This window comes from Talpa occidentalis, unplaced genomic scaffold (assembly GCF_014898055.3).
Source record: "Talpa occidentalis isolate TD23 unplaced genomic scaffold, MPIMG_talOcc4v2.1 talOcc4.6, whole genome shotgun sequence".
NCBI classification, from domain to species: Eukaryota; Metazoa; Chordata; class Mammalia; order Eulipotyphla; family Talpidae; genus Talpa; species Talpa occidentalis.
Window position 1 is genome coordinate 28,597,836 of NW_023604972.1, and position 19,752 is coordinate 28,617,587.

Genomic DNA, 19,752 nt, shown 5'->3' on the forward strand with positions numbered 1-19,752 from the left:
GATACCATCATTTCAATATGATGTGATATAATATAATCATTTAAGTGCTCCTTTTCCTTGATCCTCACAGACCACCCAGGTTTTTAAAACCACAAATGTCTTTCAAGCTCCCTCCTCATCACTGTTACCAGGAGAAGTTCAGGAGAATGGTGTTGTTGGCCCTCGTATTGCTTTCCTAGAATGAGATTGTTTTCCAGGTTTCTGGAAGGCATGAATCCCTGATTCTATCACCATGTGGTTCTGTGATGAAGTTCAGTGAACCAGTCTTGCTAATTACATGATTGCTGCAAAAAGCATCCAAGTTCAACATAGCTGATATGAAGAAAGAACAAGGAGGCTGTCATGTCCTTCTAGCATAACCACAGCTTAAGTTGTAGTGCTGACTGGCTAATAAAGTTCCTGGCTCCAGCCTGGAAGCTCAGAGCCCTGAGTTGCTCATCAGAAAGCATTCCTCAGCTTCATCCTCTGCCCAGTGGAGAAGGGAGGAAACAGAAGTTTGTTCGGGATCTGCCTTTGTCTTGGTTCTGTGCATACGTTATTTCACCTAAAATCCTCACAACCAATGAGATCAGAATTATTGTTTGGCAGATGTGAAAATAAAGTGGCTAAGAATTTGCTTAAAGTTATGTAGCTGTTAGTGACACAGCCAGGTTCAAAGCCAGATCTGACTTCAGTGCTTGTATCAATTGCACTAGGCTGGTGAGTCTCCAAGCAGGACACCTACCACCTGGAAATGGTTAGAGATGCAAGTTCTGGGGCCCATTCCAGGCCCACAAAATCAGAAGCTCTGAGATGGAGTCCAGCCATCTGGATTTTAGCAAGTCCACTGAGTAGGTCTGATGCACACTAAAATTTCAGAATATTACACTGTATCACACTCTCTCTTCCTCTTTGAAGCTTGACAGACTGGAATGCCACTTTCTAGTTAGGTGTCCATGGTCAAGTTGATGTCTCTGAGTTTCTAATAATTATATTTCAGGGTTGTTGGGATTAAATAATTTATTGTATGTAGACCTTTTAGTTCTGCACCTGGCAAAAACAAAACACTCAATGATAGTTACTATTACTTTTTCTGACTCTCTTTTCCCCATACCAATGACAAATACAGCCATTGGAGAAGGAAGAGCAAGAATCTCTTTTCATTCTTTGAACTTGGGCAACTTACACAAACTCTGTGCCTCAGTTTCCTCTCTACCAAATGGAGATGATAGTACTCTTACCTCATTAGATTGTTTTGAGGGTTAAGTAGAATAACATTACTAAAATACCTTGGAACACTGCCTGGCACAAAGTACGTATTCAATTGACATTAGTGATGATGAGAATGATACTCACAATAGCTTTTTTGTAGCTCTGATAGGATTGTCAGGAAAGCGGTAAAAACAAGTGAGATTCTTAAATAACAGCATCTTCAGTGATATCTTCCTTATCCCATGCAAGTCGACCTCCACCATATTATTTATCACACTGCCTTCTCTATTCCAGCCCATTATTTATATCCATGATGCAAATGAATGTCCAATAAATGTCTATTAATAAAGGATGCTTGAGCTCAGATTGTAATTTATACACACCATCTGTTGTAGGTAGAAAAACAGCCTCCCCAAAACATTTAGCTCTTAATGACTGGGACCTGTAAATATGTTAGATTACATGGCAAGCAGGAAGTGAAGGTTGCAGATAGAATTTCAGTGGCTAATCAGCTGACTGTAAAACAAGTATGGGTTATTTGCTGGGTGAAATATAATCACAAATGTCCTTAAATGTGGAATTGGGAATCGGAAGCAGAATTAGAGAGATGCTGTATGAAAAGAACTTATCTTACTGTTGATGGTTTTGAAGATCGAGGAGGGGGGCCACAAATCAAGGTGTGGGAGCAGCCCCTAAAAACTAGGAAAGGCAAGAGAACATTCTCCCAGAAATGGGGAGGGCGGATCAACATGGTGGCGAGGAAACACTGCGAGTAAGATCTCCCATTAAAAAAAGTTAATAGGGAGGAAAAGCAGCAGGTCCCAGTGAGAACTGGGACATGGAAGATAAACGGGTGACTCCAGCTAACTGCCCGAAGAAGAAAGTTGCCATAAAAGAGGACCAGAAGGGAGGAAAGCGCAGAACCCTGCTCCCCTCCCCCACCACAAAGTCAGCACTCTCCGACCAAAGAAAGGAGGAAAAAACAAAAAAAAATAAAACAACCAACAAGAACAAACTACGCATCAAGCAGGACTGTGAGTGGAAAGGAACTATTTCAGACACCACACCCCGTGAACTGGAGCTGTGGAGAACCGTGCAGGATTCGCAGAGGAGGTGAGCGAACGGCTCCAGGCGCCATTAGAGAAAAACAAAGACTCCTGGAGACCTACACACAGCCCCAGGCCAGCCGGTAAGCTTGTGCGGAAAAGCAGCGCGCTTGAAAAGGATACGTGGATCGCGGCTGCCCAGGTCCCCGCGGCTGCCCAGGTCCCCGCGGCTGCCCAGGTCCCCGCGCCTGCGACCTAGGCTTGTGGGAAGATGTGCGGGGGCCCTCACTGCGTGAATGTCCCTCCCTGAGTAATCAGAAACCAGGCACCCGGACATGGGAGCGGGGTGCAAAAGGCACCATTTCTGCGGCCACTGAACTGGGCTACAGCCCGCATCCTGGACCTGAGGGCTTTGGAACTGTGACACGGGGCACGAAATTTGGGGTGTGGGATCCCCACGACGGTGGGGCACAAGGCAGACACAGCACCCTAAAGCCGTTGAGGCTTTCCCCACCACTCCCACTCTGTTTCCTTGTCCCACAGGGTAAAAAAAACAGCTCCCCAAGGACACTAGGTGAGAATTTCTGGCGCCACCTAGTGACCAGGAAAAAAACACCAACACCCCATAGAATGGGGACCTTTCTTCAGTAAAGACTGCTTGAAACCGGCAGAAGGCTCTCAGAGGAGTCAGAGGTGAGCTGGGAAGTTCGCCCAAGCCAGGCCCCTTCTGACCAGCAGTCCAAGCCCAGAGGGGGAGCGGGCACCCATAGCCAGGGCAGATCCAGTGTGTGGGAGAGTGTGCCTGTCTCCAAAGTGCCATTTTAGAATAGGGACCTTTCTTCAATAAAGACTGCTTGAAGCCCGCAGAAGGCTCCCAGAGGAGCCAGAGGTGAGTTGGGAAGTTCGCCCATGCCAGGCCCCTTCAGGCCAGCAGTCCGAACCCAGAGGGGGGAGCGGGCACCCACGTCCGGGGCAGACCGGGTGCGTGTAAGAGTGTGCCTATCTCCAAAGCACCATTTTATTTTATTTTATTATTTTTAAATTTTTTTTTGAGATTTATTTGTTTATACAAGCACTGGGTACAGTCAGAAGCACGGGAGGGTGAGAGAATTCACCAGTGCCAGAGGGGAGAGCAGAGCAGGCAGAAGGACTGAAGTACACTGCTGAGGGGAGCAGCAGGCGGCAGGAGACGTCTGTGCGCCATGTGGGACCCTCCTCCAGTGGCCAGGGAGCAGCCGGGGATCGAACCGGCGCTGCAGATGCTGCGGGCAGCTTCACAACCCAGTGCTCAACCGCTGCACCACAGGGGAGGCCCTCCAAAGCACCATTTTAGAACAGGGACCTTTCTTCAATAAAGACTGCTTGAATCTGGCAGAAGGCTCCCCGTGGAGCAGAGGGAGAAGGTTCCCTGCACAGTCAGAGGTGAGCTGAAGGCCCCCACAAGCCCAGTCCCACCTGGTAGGAAGTCAGAGCCAGAGGAGGATCCAGAGATTTGGAACCCAGAGTGCAATCCAGCTGCCCTACCTCCAGGGAAGTCTGTGGGACTTCAAGATGCACTTTCGTAACTAAACACAGAAGGAGGAGAGATTCTGTGACAGTGACCATTAACATACTCAAAGTACCACTGCCTCACTAGACTTCTGGCATAACAGTTTTTGACTCGTTTGGATTGCCAGTTTCTGAAACTCCCGAAAGAACACACCAAAAAGATGCCAGCCAGTACCAGCAGCACAGTGTCCCAATGCATAAGGTAAATTAGAAGACAGGCAGCAGGGAAAAGAAAAACTATAAGCAAAGTAGCAATGCCTCAGAAAAAAGACACACCACAAAAAAAAAAAAAAAAAAAGCACCCACCAGCTTGCAACTATGGTGACTTGGAAGAACTTCTAAGCCTTCCAGAAAAAGAATTTAAAATTGCTGTGATGAAAAAACTGATGGAAGTCATTAAGGAAAACAACGCTCAGAAGAATAAAATTGAGTCCCAAAAGAGGGAAATGAAGGAAATGCAGGAGATCAGAGGATTAACAGAAGAGCTAAAGAATGCTGGGAAAAGCAGTGATAACAGAATAGAGGAAATAGAAGAACAAATAAGCACTCTCGAAGACACAGAAATAAAAAGAACCAAAACAGAAAAGGAAAGTGAAGTACGAATGAAAAAGACTGAAGAAAGACTTTGGGAACTCTCTGACTCTATGAGGAAAGGAAATATAAGAGTTATAGGAATCCCAGAAGGAGAGGAGAGAGATGTAGGAACAGAGAAAAGATTCAAGGATATAATTGAAGAGAACTTCCCAAACGCGAAGAAGGAGCTGAAAATTGATATACAAGAAGCAAGAAGAACACCAAACTTCCATGACGAAAGGAAAAATACAGCAAGACACATAATAGTAAAGCTCCCAAGAATCCAAGACAAGGGAAAAATAATGAAGCTGACAAGAGAGAAGAAACAGATAACATACAAAGGAAAACCAATCAGACTGACATCAAACTTCTCCGAAGAAACACTATGGACAAGGAGAGAGTGGAGGGACATAGTCAGCAGACTTCAAGACAACAGATGCCAACCAAGAATACTCTATCCTGCAAAACTTTCCTTCCTCTATGAAGAAAGAATAAGGATCTTCCCAGACAAAGAGAAACTCTGGGATTTCATTATGACTAAACCCCCACTCCAAAAAATACTACAAGGAGTCCTATTCATCTCCTCAGAGGGATGAATAACAATGAAAGAAGGCCAAAAAAAAGTTATTAAAAGAATAAATAAATAAAATCAAAGGAAAGACAAACACAATGGCAAATACAGATGCTAACATATCAATATTAACTCTAAATGTAAATGGACTAAACTCTTCAATAAAAAGACACAGAGCCGCAGGCTGGATTAAGAAACAAAACCCAACCTTTTGCTGCCTCCAGGGAACACATTTAGTTACAAAAGATAAAAATAGACTCAAAGTTAAAGGATGGAAAACAATCCTACAAGCAAATGGACCAAAAAAGAAAGCAGGAACAGCTATACTTATATCAGATAAAACAGATTTCAAACTCAAAAAGGTAAAAAGAGACCCCAATGGTCACTACATTATGATAAGGGGGACAATACTTCAAGAAGAAATAACACTCATTAACATATACTCACCAAACAAAAGAGCACCAAAATGTATCAGACAACTATTGTCATCTTTGAAAACAGTCATCAGAGAAAACACATACATAGTGGGAGACTTCAACACACTACTATCAAAAATGGATAGATCAACGAGACAAAAAATAAGTAAAGACACTAAAGCTCTAAATAAGGATCTAGAGCAATTGGGCTTAACAGACATCTGTAGAACACTAAACCACAAAAAATCTGAGTACACATTTTTCTCAAGCGCACATGGATCATTCTCCAGGATCGATCACATACTGGGACACAAGACAAACATCAACAGATACACCAAGATTGAAATCATACTAAGCATCTTTTCTGACCATGAAGGCATCAAACTAGAAATAAACCATAAAAAGAAGGCAAGGAACTCTCCTACCTCATGGAGATTGAAACCCACACTACTGGAAGACCACTGGACTAATGAGGAGATCAAAGAAGAAATTAAAAAATTCTTCAAATTGAATGACAAGGAGGACACCAATTTCCTAAATGTATGGGATGCAGCAAAAACAGTAATAAGAGGAAAATATATAGCAATAGAGGCTCACATCAAGAAACAAGAAAGAACTCAAAGAAACAACCTAATCTCAAAGCTCAAAGAACTAGAAAAAGAACAATAAAAAAACCCCCAAAACAAGTAGAAGAAAAGAAATAATAAAAACCAAAGCAGAAATAAATGAAATCAAAACTAAAAAAACAATCCAAAAGATCAATGAAACCAAGAGCTGGTTTTTCGAAAAAATAAATAAAATAGACAAACCCCTAGCCAGGTTCACAAAGGAAAAAAGGGAGAAAGCACAAATAAACAGGATCACAAATGAAAGAGGAGAAATCACAACAGACACAGCAGAAATCAAAAGAATAATCAGAAACTACTATGAACAATTATATGGAAACAAGTTCAACAATCTAGAGGAGATGGACAAATTCCTACAACTCTACAATCACCCAAAGCTAGATAAAGAAGAACTAGAACACCTAAACAGACCAAATACAAGCAGCGAAATTGAAATGGTAATCAAAAACCTTCCCAAAAACAAAAGCCCAGGACCTGATGGATTTACAAATGAATTCTACCAAACATTCAGAAACGAATTAGTGCCTATCCTTCACAAACTGTTCCAAAAAATTGAGAAGGAAGGGATAATACCAAACATGTTCTATGAAGCCAACATTACACTAATACCAAAACTGAACAAGGACAACACAAAAAAGGAAAACTACAGGCCAATCTTGCTAATGAACACTGATGTAAAAATCCTCAATAAAATTTTAGCTATCAGAATCCAACAATGTATCCATAAGATAATTTACCACGACCAAGTAGGATTCATTCCAGGGATGCAAGGATGGTTCAACATCCAAAAATCAATCAACATTATCCAACACATCAACAAAAAGAAATATAAAAACCATATGATAATATCAATAGATGCCAAGAAATCTTTCGACAAAGTGCAACACCCATTCATGATAAAAGCCCTTGAAATTCTTGGGATACAAGGAACATACCTCAACATCATAAAGGCCATAGATGACAAGCCAACAGCCAGTATCATTCTCAATGGTGAAAAGTTGAAAGCATTTCTATTAAGATCTGGAACAAGACAAGGATGTCCACTCTCACCACTGCTTTTCAATATAATACTGGAAGTCCTTGACAGAGCAATAAAACAAGAGAAAGACATACAAGGAATCCAAATAGGAAAAGAAGAAGTCAAACTATCACTATTTGCAGATGATATGATAATATACATAGAGATCCCCAAAAACTCCACAGAAAAACTAATTCAACTGATCAATCAGTTCAGTAAAGTGGCAGGATACAAAATCAATACACAAAAGTCAGTAGCCTTTCTATACACAAACAATAAATCTGAAGAAGAAGAAATAAAAAAAAACTATCCCTTTTATTACTGAAACAAAAAAAAAATCAAATACTTGGGAATAAATCTAACAAAAGAGGCAAAGGACCTAAACAAAGAAAACTATAAAACACTAGTTTTAAAAGAAATAGAAGACAACGCAAAGAAATGGAAAGGCATCCCCTGCTCATGGATTGGAAGAATAAACATTATTAAAATGGCCATCCTACCAAAAGCAATATACAGATTCAATGCTATTCCAATCAAAATCTCAATGGCATTCTTCAAAGAAATAGAACAATTATTGAAGAAATTCATATGGAATCACAAAAAACCCCAAATAGCCAAAGCTCTCCTGAAAAAAAAGAAGGGAATGGAGGCATCACATTCCCAGACTTCGAACTCTACTACAAAGCCATAATCATCAAAACTGCATGGTATTGGAACAAGAACAGACACACAGACCAATGGAATCAAATAGAAAATCCAAAAATAAACCCACAGATTTATGGTAAACTAATCTTTGACAAAGGAACAAAGAATATGCATTGGAGCAAAGAAAGTTTGTTCAATAAATGGTGCTGGGAAACCTGGGTCGCTACATGCAAAAGAATGAAGCTTGACTACTACCTAACACCATGCACAAAAACCAACTCAAAATGGATTAAAGAACTAGACATAAGACCTGAAACCATAAAATACATAGAAGGAAATATAGGCGAAACACTACATGACATGCACCTCAAAGACATCTTTACAGACACATCACCCAAAGCAGTGATAGTGAAGGCAAAGATAAACAGCTGGAACCTCATCAAATTAAAGAGCTTCTACACAACAAAAGAGACAATAATCAAAACGAAGAGATACCCCACCGACTGGGAGAAAATTGTTGCACACAACACTAATGATAAAGGAGTGATCATAAAAATCTGCAAAGAGCTGATGAGACTCAACACAAACAAAGAAAATAATCCAGTCAAAATGGGCAGAAGAGCTAAAAAGAAACTTCTCCAAAGAGGAAATACAAATGGCCAACAGGCATATGAAAAAATGTTCAACATCACTTGCGATCAGGGAAAAGCAAATCAAAACTACAAAGAGATACCATCTCACACCAGTGAGAATGGCACATATTAAAAAAACTAGCAACAACAAATGTTGGCGAGGATCTGGAGAAAAGGGAACTCTCCTGCACTGCTGGTAGGAATGCAAACTGGTCCAACCACTATGGAGAGCTGTGTGGAGATTCCTCAACCTACTAAAGATAGAGCTTCCATATGATCCAGCAATTCCACTCCTACATATATACCCAAAGGACACAGAAGCATTAATTCCAAAGAGCACCTGCACCCCTATGTTTATAGCAGCACTGTTTACAATAGCTAAGCTTTGGAAACAACCCAAATGCCCAAAAATAAATGACTGGATCAAGAAGATGTGGTACATATACACCATGGAATATTACTCAGCATTCAAAAAAGATAAACTCATGCAATTTGCAGCAACATGGATGGAGCTGGAAGGGATCATGCTCAGCGAAATAAGCCAGAAAGAAAAAGAAAAATACCGGATGGTCTCCCTCATAGCAGGAATCTAGAAAACTTAAATAAGAGACCAGGAAAAAGAATAACTATAAGAAAGAAAATATCAAAATCAACAAACAACTATGAACCAGAGACACTCTATGGGGGGTGGAGGGCGGGGAAAGGAGGGCTTGGGGTCAAAACAAGGGGGTTGTAATTGTATGGGGAATATAAAAATAAAATTTAAATAAGGCTATTAAAAAAAAGCTAGAAATGGAAATACTGTTTGAGCAAAAAAAAAAAAAAAAAAAAAAAGATAACATTCTCCCATAGAACCTCTGAAGGAGGGAAATTCTGATGACATTTTAACTTCAGCCCAGTGAGACCCATTTTGGAAATCAAACCATGACTGTAACGTAAATCATTGTGCATTTTTTAAGCCACTAAATTTGTGGAAATTTGTTATGACATCAATAGGAAATTAATATACCATTTTTTCCCTTGTATGTTGTTCATTTTTGTACAATGTTTGATTTCTCCACTCAGGTGTAATCCCCATATACCTCCCATCACCACATCACCTGTGAACTGTCAGCATAGTCCCATGTGCTATTCCCTCCCCTGTTTCAATCCCCTCCATACCCTCCCCTGCTCTATAGCTCAGATTTGTAATTTGCCTGTTGGTTTTGTCTTTTTTATTTATGACCCCTTGTTCTGTTCCCCTATATTCCTCCTATAATGAAACCATTTGATATTTTTCTTTTTCCTTCTGACTTATTTCACTGAGCATAATCCCTTCCAGCTCCATCCATGTTGCTGCAAATGGCATGAGTTTATCTTTTTTGATTGCTGAGTAGTATTCCATTGTGTAATACACCATTCTTGGCTCCCTTAGTACAACTAGTTTAGAAAGGGTTACTTTTGATTTTCAGCCTAACCATCCACACTGTGCCCTTCCTGTCAGCAATGACACCTCTACCCTCTCTGTAGCATGGAATGAAATTTTCCACTGTACAATCATTGTCTGAGAAAGAACCCATAGACATATGTTTAAAGTCTGTAACTCAAGGTCATTATGACACTTGAGTGCTCACCAGTGGGCTGGGGGCCTATAGTGTGTTTCCTTTGAACTCAGCCTCTGGTTGCTCACCAGGGAAGGTGTGAAGCAGCAGTTGGTGCTGAACTATTCCTGTCCTCGCTGCTGGGGTCATCTCCTGCCCCAGCAGGCCCATCTGCCTGCATTCTGTTGGGCAGGAACTACTCAAAAGGGATCCAGTCTCCCAGTCTCTCCTCTATACCAGCTCCAGGGAGAGCCAAATGTGGCTCTGTCAGCAAGTGGGAGATCAAAGACCTACCACCCCACCCCCTGCCTGGCTGCTTTGGCAAACAGAGGCCACATTTAGTACCCGCCCCCCATGTTGCCCTGCTGGCCATTGCCCTACAGACAGACATTTTACCGTGTCCTCTTGGAACTTGAAAGAGACCTCAATCACTTCTAGAGTTTTGGGATCATTGAAAAAGATTAGATCTATAAAAACATGCGTTAAAAAACTGCAGTAAATTTTAAATATTTGCATTTAATATGTGAATACTTTCAGCCTATGAAGAAACAATGCAATGCAGTGATAATATGCACAAACACACAGGATTTATAAAAATAGTAATTCATAGTATTCCAGAGGCACCATAGACTATATGATATAGTGAACACCTTTGTATCCTGTCCGCTCATCTTTGTGACTATGAATTCCACGATTTGGAAATAAGGTTAAGACTGTACCCCGGCGGGGCCTCCCTGGTGGCACACTGCAATATGAAGCTGTCCGCAGCCACTGCAGCATGAGTTCAATCCCCAGGCCAGGGAGCAACCCACATGGTGCAGCAGACCTCTCCTGACTTGCTCGCTGCTCCCCTCAGCAGTGTATTTTAGTCTGTCTGCCTGTTCTGTTCCTACTCTGTCTCTGGTGAATCCTCTCACCACCCATGCCTCTGGCCTGTACCTCAGTTCTTCTATGCATAAATAAATAAATCTTAAAAGAAAAAAAAGGAGTGTAACCCTGCGGCCCAATGTGAATGAGAGGCCTTGGCTGAGTAGACTCCTGCCCTCACACCCTACTGGCATCCACTCTGCCATCTACATCCCCTCAATGCTTGAAATGTGTCCACATTCCTGTCGCCATTGGAACCAACAGCAGTAATTTAGCCCTGTCTTATGAGGCTAGAGCAGAGACTGGGAGAAGCACACCACTCCCAGGAAAAGGGAGGGGTGTAGGCTTGAGATGGATATACTGTCTGTGTGTATGCAGACTCCAAACATATATTCTCTCTAACTGGTGATAAATTTCAGGAAACCATTCACACTGGGAACCTAAGCTTGGAAAAGCTTGGAAAAACATAACTCTCAGGCAGAATTTATATAATTTTAGTTCCTAATTGCTGACAGACAGGCTAATTGCTGGAACTCTCCAGTACCAGGGAGGAAGGAAGGTCTTCCCATCTCTTTATGTTCCATTGCTGTAGGAAAATCTGAGCTTAGGAAAGTGGGTGGTATCTTTTAGTTCAAATGACCCAAGAGGAGCCAGGGATCCATAACAGAGTTGTCATCTATTTTTCAGGCTAACAGAAATGTACAGATGGTACATTCCTACATCGTTGGTACTTTCCTACACTGACCAACATGAAATTGAGAAGTCTCTACCCGCCCCTTCCACCATGTAGTGCCTGTCACTGGATACTTGCATTAGCATGGACAAATAGGAAGTCATGGCAGAAAATTATCTCATCACTGGCTACACTCTGTTGTGAAATGTTTATGATTTTCTTATCCAATTGCAAAATCCGCAGGAAACCACCTTTACATTGCAGAGTTATCACCACACCAGAAAATCAAACAGCTACTGTTTTCTTGTCAACAGAGAGGAAGTTACACATAAAAGAAACTCAAATTCCAAGTATAATGAACCTATGGTATAATGAGCTTGTGGAAATATTTTTTTTGCATTTTATTATAATTAGTTTAATTTATGAAGTGTCATTGTATTGCATTTTTGTTAATATTTTGACAATATAGAATTTCTTTCCTCAGCTGTGGTCGCCTCAGCTTTTCCACCACCAAAGTCCCCATAGTCCTACACCATGGTCTGTTAATCTTCTCCTCTCCCTCCCTTTCCTCTCTTGGATGCCTCAGATCTATGGTCAGTTTTCAAGAGTCGATTTTAAAGTTTGTCTTTGTCTAACCCTTTGTTTGGTTTTTCTCTACTCCACATGTAAGTGAGAGTATCTGGTACTTTTCTCCTTCTGGCTTATTTTGCTTAGCATAATCCCTTCCATCTCCTCCATCTGTGTTGCTGCAAATGGCATGAGTTTGTCTTTTTTGCTCACTAAGTAATATTCCATTGTGCATATAGACCACATCTTTTGACCCACTCATCTGTTTTTGGGCATTTAGGTTGTTGCTATATTTTAGTTATTGTAAATAGTGCTGCAATAAACATAGGTGTGCAAGTTTGAACCTATGGAAATTTTTTTTTTTAATAATAAATTTTATTTTTATATTCCCCATACAATTGCACCCCCCCCATTCTGACCCCAATCCCTCCCCTCCCACCCCCCACCCCCAAAAAGTGTCTCTGGTTCATAGTTTTTTGTTGATTTTGATTTTCACTTTCTTATAGTTATTCATTTTCCTGGTCCCTTATTTAGGTTTTCTAGATTCCTGCTATGAGTGAGACCATCCGGTATTTTTCTTTTTCTTTCTGGCTTATTTCGCTGAGCATGATCCCTTCCAGCGCCATCCATGTTGCTGCAAATTGCATGTGTTTATCTTTTTTGAATGCTGAGTAATATTCCATGGTGTATATGGACCACATCTTCTTGATCCAGTCATCTATTTTTGGGCATTTGGGCTGTTTCCAAAGCTTAGCTATTGTAAATAGTGCTGCTATAAACATAGGGGTGCAGGTTTGAACCTATGGAAATTTTGAAGTGAATTCCCTTCCACCATCCTTCCATCTTAGGTGGTGAGGTTCAGGTCATACTTAGAGTCTAAGACTTCTTAAGTCATTTGTGATTGATCATAAAATGTAAAGTATGGATGTGTAGGCAGGAGCACTTTAGAACCACCAGGAGAGTTTTGAAAAATACTAATTTAGGATTCCACCTCCAGAGATTGTTATATAATTCCTTGAGGGTGCAGCCTGTGCCCTACGATTCATAAAGGCTCTGTAAGTGGCTCTAATGTAAAGTCAAGATTGTGAGCTGCTGACTTAAGCAAATCCAGTGCCAACTGAGTCAAATAATTGACTTGATTTGTTCCCTGTTGAGAAAACTGAATAAATAAAATAAGTGTGTCAGGGGTTGGACATGGAATGGATGTGGCCTCCATAAGTGACATTTGACTTGATATTAGTAGATTAGTTTATCGCGGCAGGATTTTACAAGTTCAAAATGAGGCAGGGAGGCAGAAAAAAGACTCCTGGCTTGAAATAATGCAGTTTCAGTCACATTCTTTCATATTTATATTTTACCTTCAGTCTGTTTCAGATTTGTGAGAGTAACACAGACCTTGAAGATTGCAGGGAGATAAGTTTCTGGGCTGTGAGGTCTGGCTGTGCAGCATGGATTCAATAATCATCCCAACGTGACCACTGGTCGATGCTAGCCCCCTGCAAGGAGTGTGAAGTCAATGCCTTGGAGAGCTTCCAGCAAATATTTTTGGCATGGCTCCTGGATCATTCACGGGATTCCATCCTTGACATCTGGAACACCCATCTGACATGCAAGCAAATAGTTTTGAAATGAAGTTAGGTCTCTTGACCAATTAAAGAGGTGTGTTTGACAGAAACCCTGCACAATTTATTAGCTAGTTTCCAACAGGTAGAGATTCCTTGTGGTTCTGTGATCCTGATGGTTGGGTGATGAGCCTGGAAGCTAGAAGGTAATGTGGCATGATCTCCAGCTGGAGATGATTTAATTAGCATGAGAGTGGGGGTGACCACCTGTGACTAATGGTGACTTTGGATAAAACAGAACCATTGTTGGCACTCTACCCATTTTTCCAACCTGAATGTGGCCCCTTTACAGCTGTCCTATAGTTCTCTTCACCCAACCATCAGGATCCCAGAATCACTGTCTGCTCAGTCCCATAGAGTTTTCCTCTCCTGACTCACCTGCTGCTCCCCTCAGCAGTGTATTTTAGTATCTGCCTGTTCTGTTCCCCATTCTGTCTCTGGTGAATCCTCTCATGCCTACACCTCTGGCCTGTACCCCAGTTCTTATATGCATAAATAAATAAATCTTAAAAAAAAAACAAGATTAATTGGAAATGTTGGAAAAAACACACTTCAGTTCAACTTTTTTTTTTTCCTTGTTGGTTTCAACCCTAAAGGATGTAGTCCCTGAGAAATTCTTGCAACCATCTTGGTGTTAGGAGATATTATCAGAGAACCTGCTCAGAATCAGTCAGGAGAGATGGGGCACAGCTGAAAGATGAAAGGATGGAATCAGATCCTGACGTTATCCTTCGTGGCCCTGGATCCCGCGGTACTTTAAACCGCCACTTCCACACTCATGTGACCCTTCAGTTGCTAGAGCCAGTTAATTTCCACAGTTTATTGACTTCCATTTTTGTTTTCTGCTTGGCCAGCTGGAGTTGGGACTTTTATCATTTGCGATCAGAGAAGCCCTTCCTTAGACATAGTTCTATGCAGGAGCTGGCCAGTTGTAACAGTGACCTGATAAGACAGAGCTAGTGCTGACTTAGAATTGCATCATCTCAGCACTGAGGGGACCTTGGAAGCAATGGTCTGACCATTATCTGACGCTACGACCTCCTTGTCAAAAGAACACTGGGCTACCACTTGAATGTGTTGGGGTTCTCAGCACTCGCCCAGATCGGCTATTAAAGAATTCCTGCTTATATTATGTCAAACCTGCATCCAAGAAACTTGCATCACAGAATCAAGGCTATAGCCAAGTAGAATAAAAATGCTTTTCTTATAATGAAGACAATTACCATGTCTGTTGATTTTTTTCATCTTAACCACTGACCAGTGCTTCTAGCTCCTTCTGGAAATTTATGATCCAAATCTCTATGTGATAAAAAGGGGAGACTTCAGAGTTAGCTGGTAACTTATCTTTGTAGCTTTTTAGCTGTGACTTTAGAAGAGTTCCTTATAGTTTCTTAGTATTTGTGTTTTCACCTGTCACACAGAGACCATATTATCTCTCTTAAAGGATCATGGTGAATAGTCTACAGGATGATGCCTATAAAGTGTTTCCCCCCTCAGCTCTTTATTCAGTACCTGACACATCTATGTGGTATGGCTCATAAATTATAATTATCTTGTTCATCTTGGTGTTATCCCAGGGCACTACTCTACAGTGTCCTTTTAAGATATGGTGTTCAAAATTTAACAGAGTATTCCAGAGGGGATCTGGCTGTCTTAATATTATGACATCTGCTTGGTTTATTTAAGGTGTCTTCTCATTTGCTTTAGTCATCCAAATTGGCTTGGGTGGCTCTAACAATCATGTTGTCAGGGTCACAAAGAGTACAGAGTACTTGGAGTCATTTTTCTTGCCGTGCCATAGATAGAAATGCACATCGAAAAAGTGATCTTTGCCCAAAGACTGTCAACAAGGAGGTCCAGCCTTGTAGCTTCTGGCTGTCCCAAATTAAGGTTGCATCTCAGTGCAGGTCAGGAGGCCTGTTTTCCTTTCCATAGCATGGCTTACGGGCCTGAGGGAAGAGGATGCTGATGTTTCCATTGGCAGCTTGTGACTCTCATGGAATGAAACAAACCCGATTGTACGATAGAGGGACATTTAGGAAAATAAACACAGGACAGTGCTCTGCAGCCACATGGGGACTGTCAAGGCTAACACGAGTGCTTTGATGTACAGCCAATGTTTGTAGTATGTGAAAGAAGTTGTTAAAGGTCTGCACAGATGAATTGTACTTTGTCCTATAAGAAAACAATCCTGAATATCCGAATATATCATAATCTCCCTTTCACAGTTGACAATAAAAAAAAACCTTCGTGTCTATCATATGTCGTACACTATTATGATAGTAATATATAGTCATAGTAGGAGAAATAATCAGAGTGATGACTGTGAAATAACTACAACTATTAGGTTAGGGTTATTGTCTCCTTTCCACAGATTAGGCAACAAGATTTATAGAAGGTTAGTCACTTGTCCAAGGTCTTATAGACTGAGAAGGTTGGGATTCAAATTTGGGTCATCTGAAGCTGGAGCTCTTTTTCTTTATTTATTTTCTGACATCTTTGTTGATTTTTGCACAATATTTGATTTCTCCCCTGAGGTATAGTCCCTGTAGCTCTCTACCACCACGGCACCACACCGTTAATCCATCATCACAGTCCCTTGTGCTCTTCCCTTCCCTGTTTTGACCCTTTTTTCTTCCCTCCCCTGCTGTATGCCCCTGATCTATGGTCAGCTTGAAATTTTGTCTATTTGCCAGACCCTTTGTTTGGTTTCTCTAGATTCCACATCTAAGTGAAACCATCTGGTATTTCTCTTTCTCCTTCTGCCTCACTTCACTTAGAATAATACTTTCCAACCCTGTCCATGTTGCTGCAAATGACATGAGTTTATCTTTTTTTGATTGCAGTAGTATTCCACTGTGTATATATACCACATCTTCCTGATCCACTCATCTGTTTGGGGGCACTTAGGTTGTTTTCATATCTTAGTTATTGTAAATAGTGCTACAATAAATATAGGAGTGCAGGTTTCCTTTTGAATTAGTATTTTGTGCCCTTTGGGTAGATTCTTAAGAGTGAAATTGTTGGGTCATATGGTAGATCCATTTTCAGTGTTTTTAGGAACCTCCATACAGTGAAGTTAGTTAACTTTAGCCTCACTAAAGCTTAGTTAACTCTGATACTCCATCACCCTTCACTATGGTAGTATGTAATGTGATGGAGGTATTGGCTAGCCTGTGGTGGTAAATCATTTCTTAATATGTAAGCACATCAAATCAAAACATTGTACAGCTTAAACTTATACACTATTGTATATCAATTATGTCTCAACACAGCTGAAAAAAATCTGAATGTCTGGACAGGCAAAGGATTCTCAACAGCAATTTTTCCTGTTTAGTCTAAGCCAGAAATTAAGCTGTCTTATGTCCTTGGTTCTGGAAAATTCTGTAAATTCTGTCTTCCAACCCCACCTCCCTACCTTGGACTTGCTCATTCCCCTTCGAGAGTCCTCTCTTTGAGAGGACTTTGCTCTCTCTCCACCCCTCTAGATTGCATTATTTATGTTTTCCTTTGCTACTTGCTCTGCCCCCATACAGTCTAGGGACAGCAGTTCCTTTTGTTCTGCCAGCCCCCTTAACTTGCTTTCACCTTACCATTTCCTACAAACCCTCCAGTGTCCAGCACTATCTCCTGCAACTCCAAGCAAGAAAGATCCTAGACTATAGGGTAAAATCACATAATCAATGACCTCAAGAGGCTTTGAATCATTATGCAGCATCTGATCAACAGGTTTTGTTGTTTTTGTACCCCAAGAAGGGGACCAGGAAGGTTAGAAAAGGGGAGAGAGGAATGTAAGTGTTATAAGAAAGAAAAGAGAAGGAAGAGAAAGACGGTGGCAAAAAGGAAGAAAAGGAGAGATGGGGCAGAGAGAACTTGAGACCGGTTCAAGTGACCTCAGTGGCATGTTAAAACAATTTGGTGGTCTTTGTGAATAATTAACAATTTGTTATGGTAGGAAAAGGAGAACAGGTCTGCAGGTGCTCCTTGGTCCTTTGCTGCAGAGGGAATATTGAAATATTAGTTACCGTGAGCAGAAGAAAAACAGCACGTGAAAAGAAATTCCCAGTTTGTAACAAAGCATGGGTTTTTCCAGCTCTCCAGCTTAAATTTCCCTCCAGGGGAACGCCAATCTCCCCAAAACTTGTAACAATAATAAAGTGCTTGGAAAATGTATTTGAATTTCCTGTCAATTAAAACATTTGTTAGTTCAAAGTACTGAGCTGGGTCTAAAGGGAGCTATATTTTCTTGCTGAGCATTTTTGGTGGTGGTGGTGTTAGATTATACGCTATTCTCCTTCAATTGCAGTTGACTGCAGGAGAGTTTCCTGCACTCTGCAAGGTTCCTGACAGGGAGAGGCAGGAAAGGGGATGAAGAAGGAAGAGATATGATTTCTGCCAGAGGGGATCAGCAACCACAAGGGAAATTTGGAATACAAGACCAGACTCCCCTCTCCCTAAACAACAGAAAAAAATACAGCAAATGTAGTATTAAATGAGATAGTACTTACTCTTGCTGTTACAAGTGCAAACTTCATTTCCTCAGGGAAGTCTACTCTGATCCAGTTACTCTGATCATAGTTCCTCATAGCTTTCTTTCATAGCACTGATCATAGTTTGTAATTGTGTGTGTGTGTATATATATATATATGTGTGTACATATATATATAAATATATATACACTGTATGTGTGTGTTTATATATGTACACATATATACACACTATACCTACAATGAAATATCATATGTATATATGGTATTAATGTATATTCAGTAGGTATATATTGTAAACATGTATATCTATTCAAGTGGTTTTGAAAAATTTATCCCTCACCAGACAATAAACTCCGTCTTGGCAAGATTGGGTCTGTTCTCCCCACCATTTTAATCCCCAGCATCTTACATAAATGTTAGGCACTCAACAAATATTTTGGAATGAAAGACCAATGACTGTGTTTACAATTTGGAGAAAGGAAGGAGTTTGTGTACTGGGATGCTGAGGTAGTTTTTATGGATAAAACTGAATTTGAGTAGCTTCCTCTATGAAGAATTATGGAAGAAATTCTTTTCATGTCTCATACTAAGAAACACTGAGTTTCCACTGGAAAAGTGGCCTGGTTTTGTGCTTACAGATTCTGTGAATCTTATATTTCAAGATATTTTTCTCTTTCTTTTGCTGCTAGGAGGCTTGGAGCCACTATTTTTGGTAACTGTACTGTGTTTTTAATGTACTAAGTTTGCCCCTGATTTCAGATATATTTTTGCCCTTAATGTTTTCTTACTAACTTTCTACATTTACTTATACTTTAATATTGTAAATCACACCCCCTTTAAAATGAGATTTGTTGTTAATTAATGCTTAAAAATAACGAACCAATAAAAAAACTCTTAACATTTGACTACAAAACTGAGGCAGGGGAGGAAGGAGTAAGAAGGTGAAGGGAGCCAGTGGATTGCTGGGCACTGGGTGGGGGCAGGGTGTGAAAATAAAAATTTGTAGAGCTTTGAACCTATAACTACCAGAGCAGATAAAAAAATGTAGACCTGCTTTACCTCAAACATAATTTGGAAAAAAAAATAAAGAAGTAGTGATTATTGATGCCCAAATAATGTATGGCAAGTTTCATATTATTCATGTATTTAAAGGGTCCTGACATTCTTTTTTTTTATTTCAACATTTATCATTTTTTACATTTTTTAGACAATATTTGCTTCCCCCCACCCCCTCAGATTGAGTCCCCATAGAGTTTCCTTCCCCAAGGCACCCGTGCACCATCACCACAGTCCCCTGTGCTCCTCCCTCCCTCCCCCTCACCCCTCTCCCTTCTCCTCCCCTGCAGGATGTCTCTAGTTTATAATTGTCTGGTTTTGCTTTTTTGTGTTTTCTACTGTTATTTTTTTTTATTTTTTCTTTAATAGAGGCATGTTTTATTTATTTATTTGTTTGTTTGTTTGTTTGTTTATACATGCACTGGGTACAGTCAGAAGCGCGGGAGGGTGAGAGAATTCACCAGAGCCAGAGCGGGGAGCAGAGCAGGCAGAAGGACCGAAGTACACTGCTGAGGGGAGCAGCGGGCGGCAGGAGGGGTCTGCGCGCCATGTGGGACCCTCCTCTGGTGGCCGGGGAGCAGCCGGGGATCAAACCGGCGCCACAGAGGCTGCGGGCAGCTTGGCAACCCAG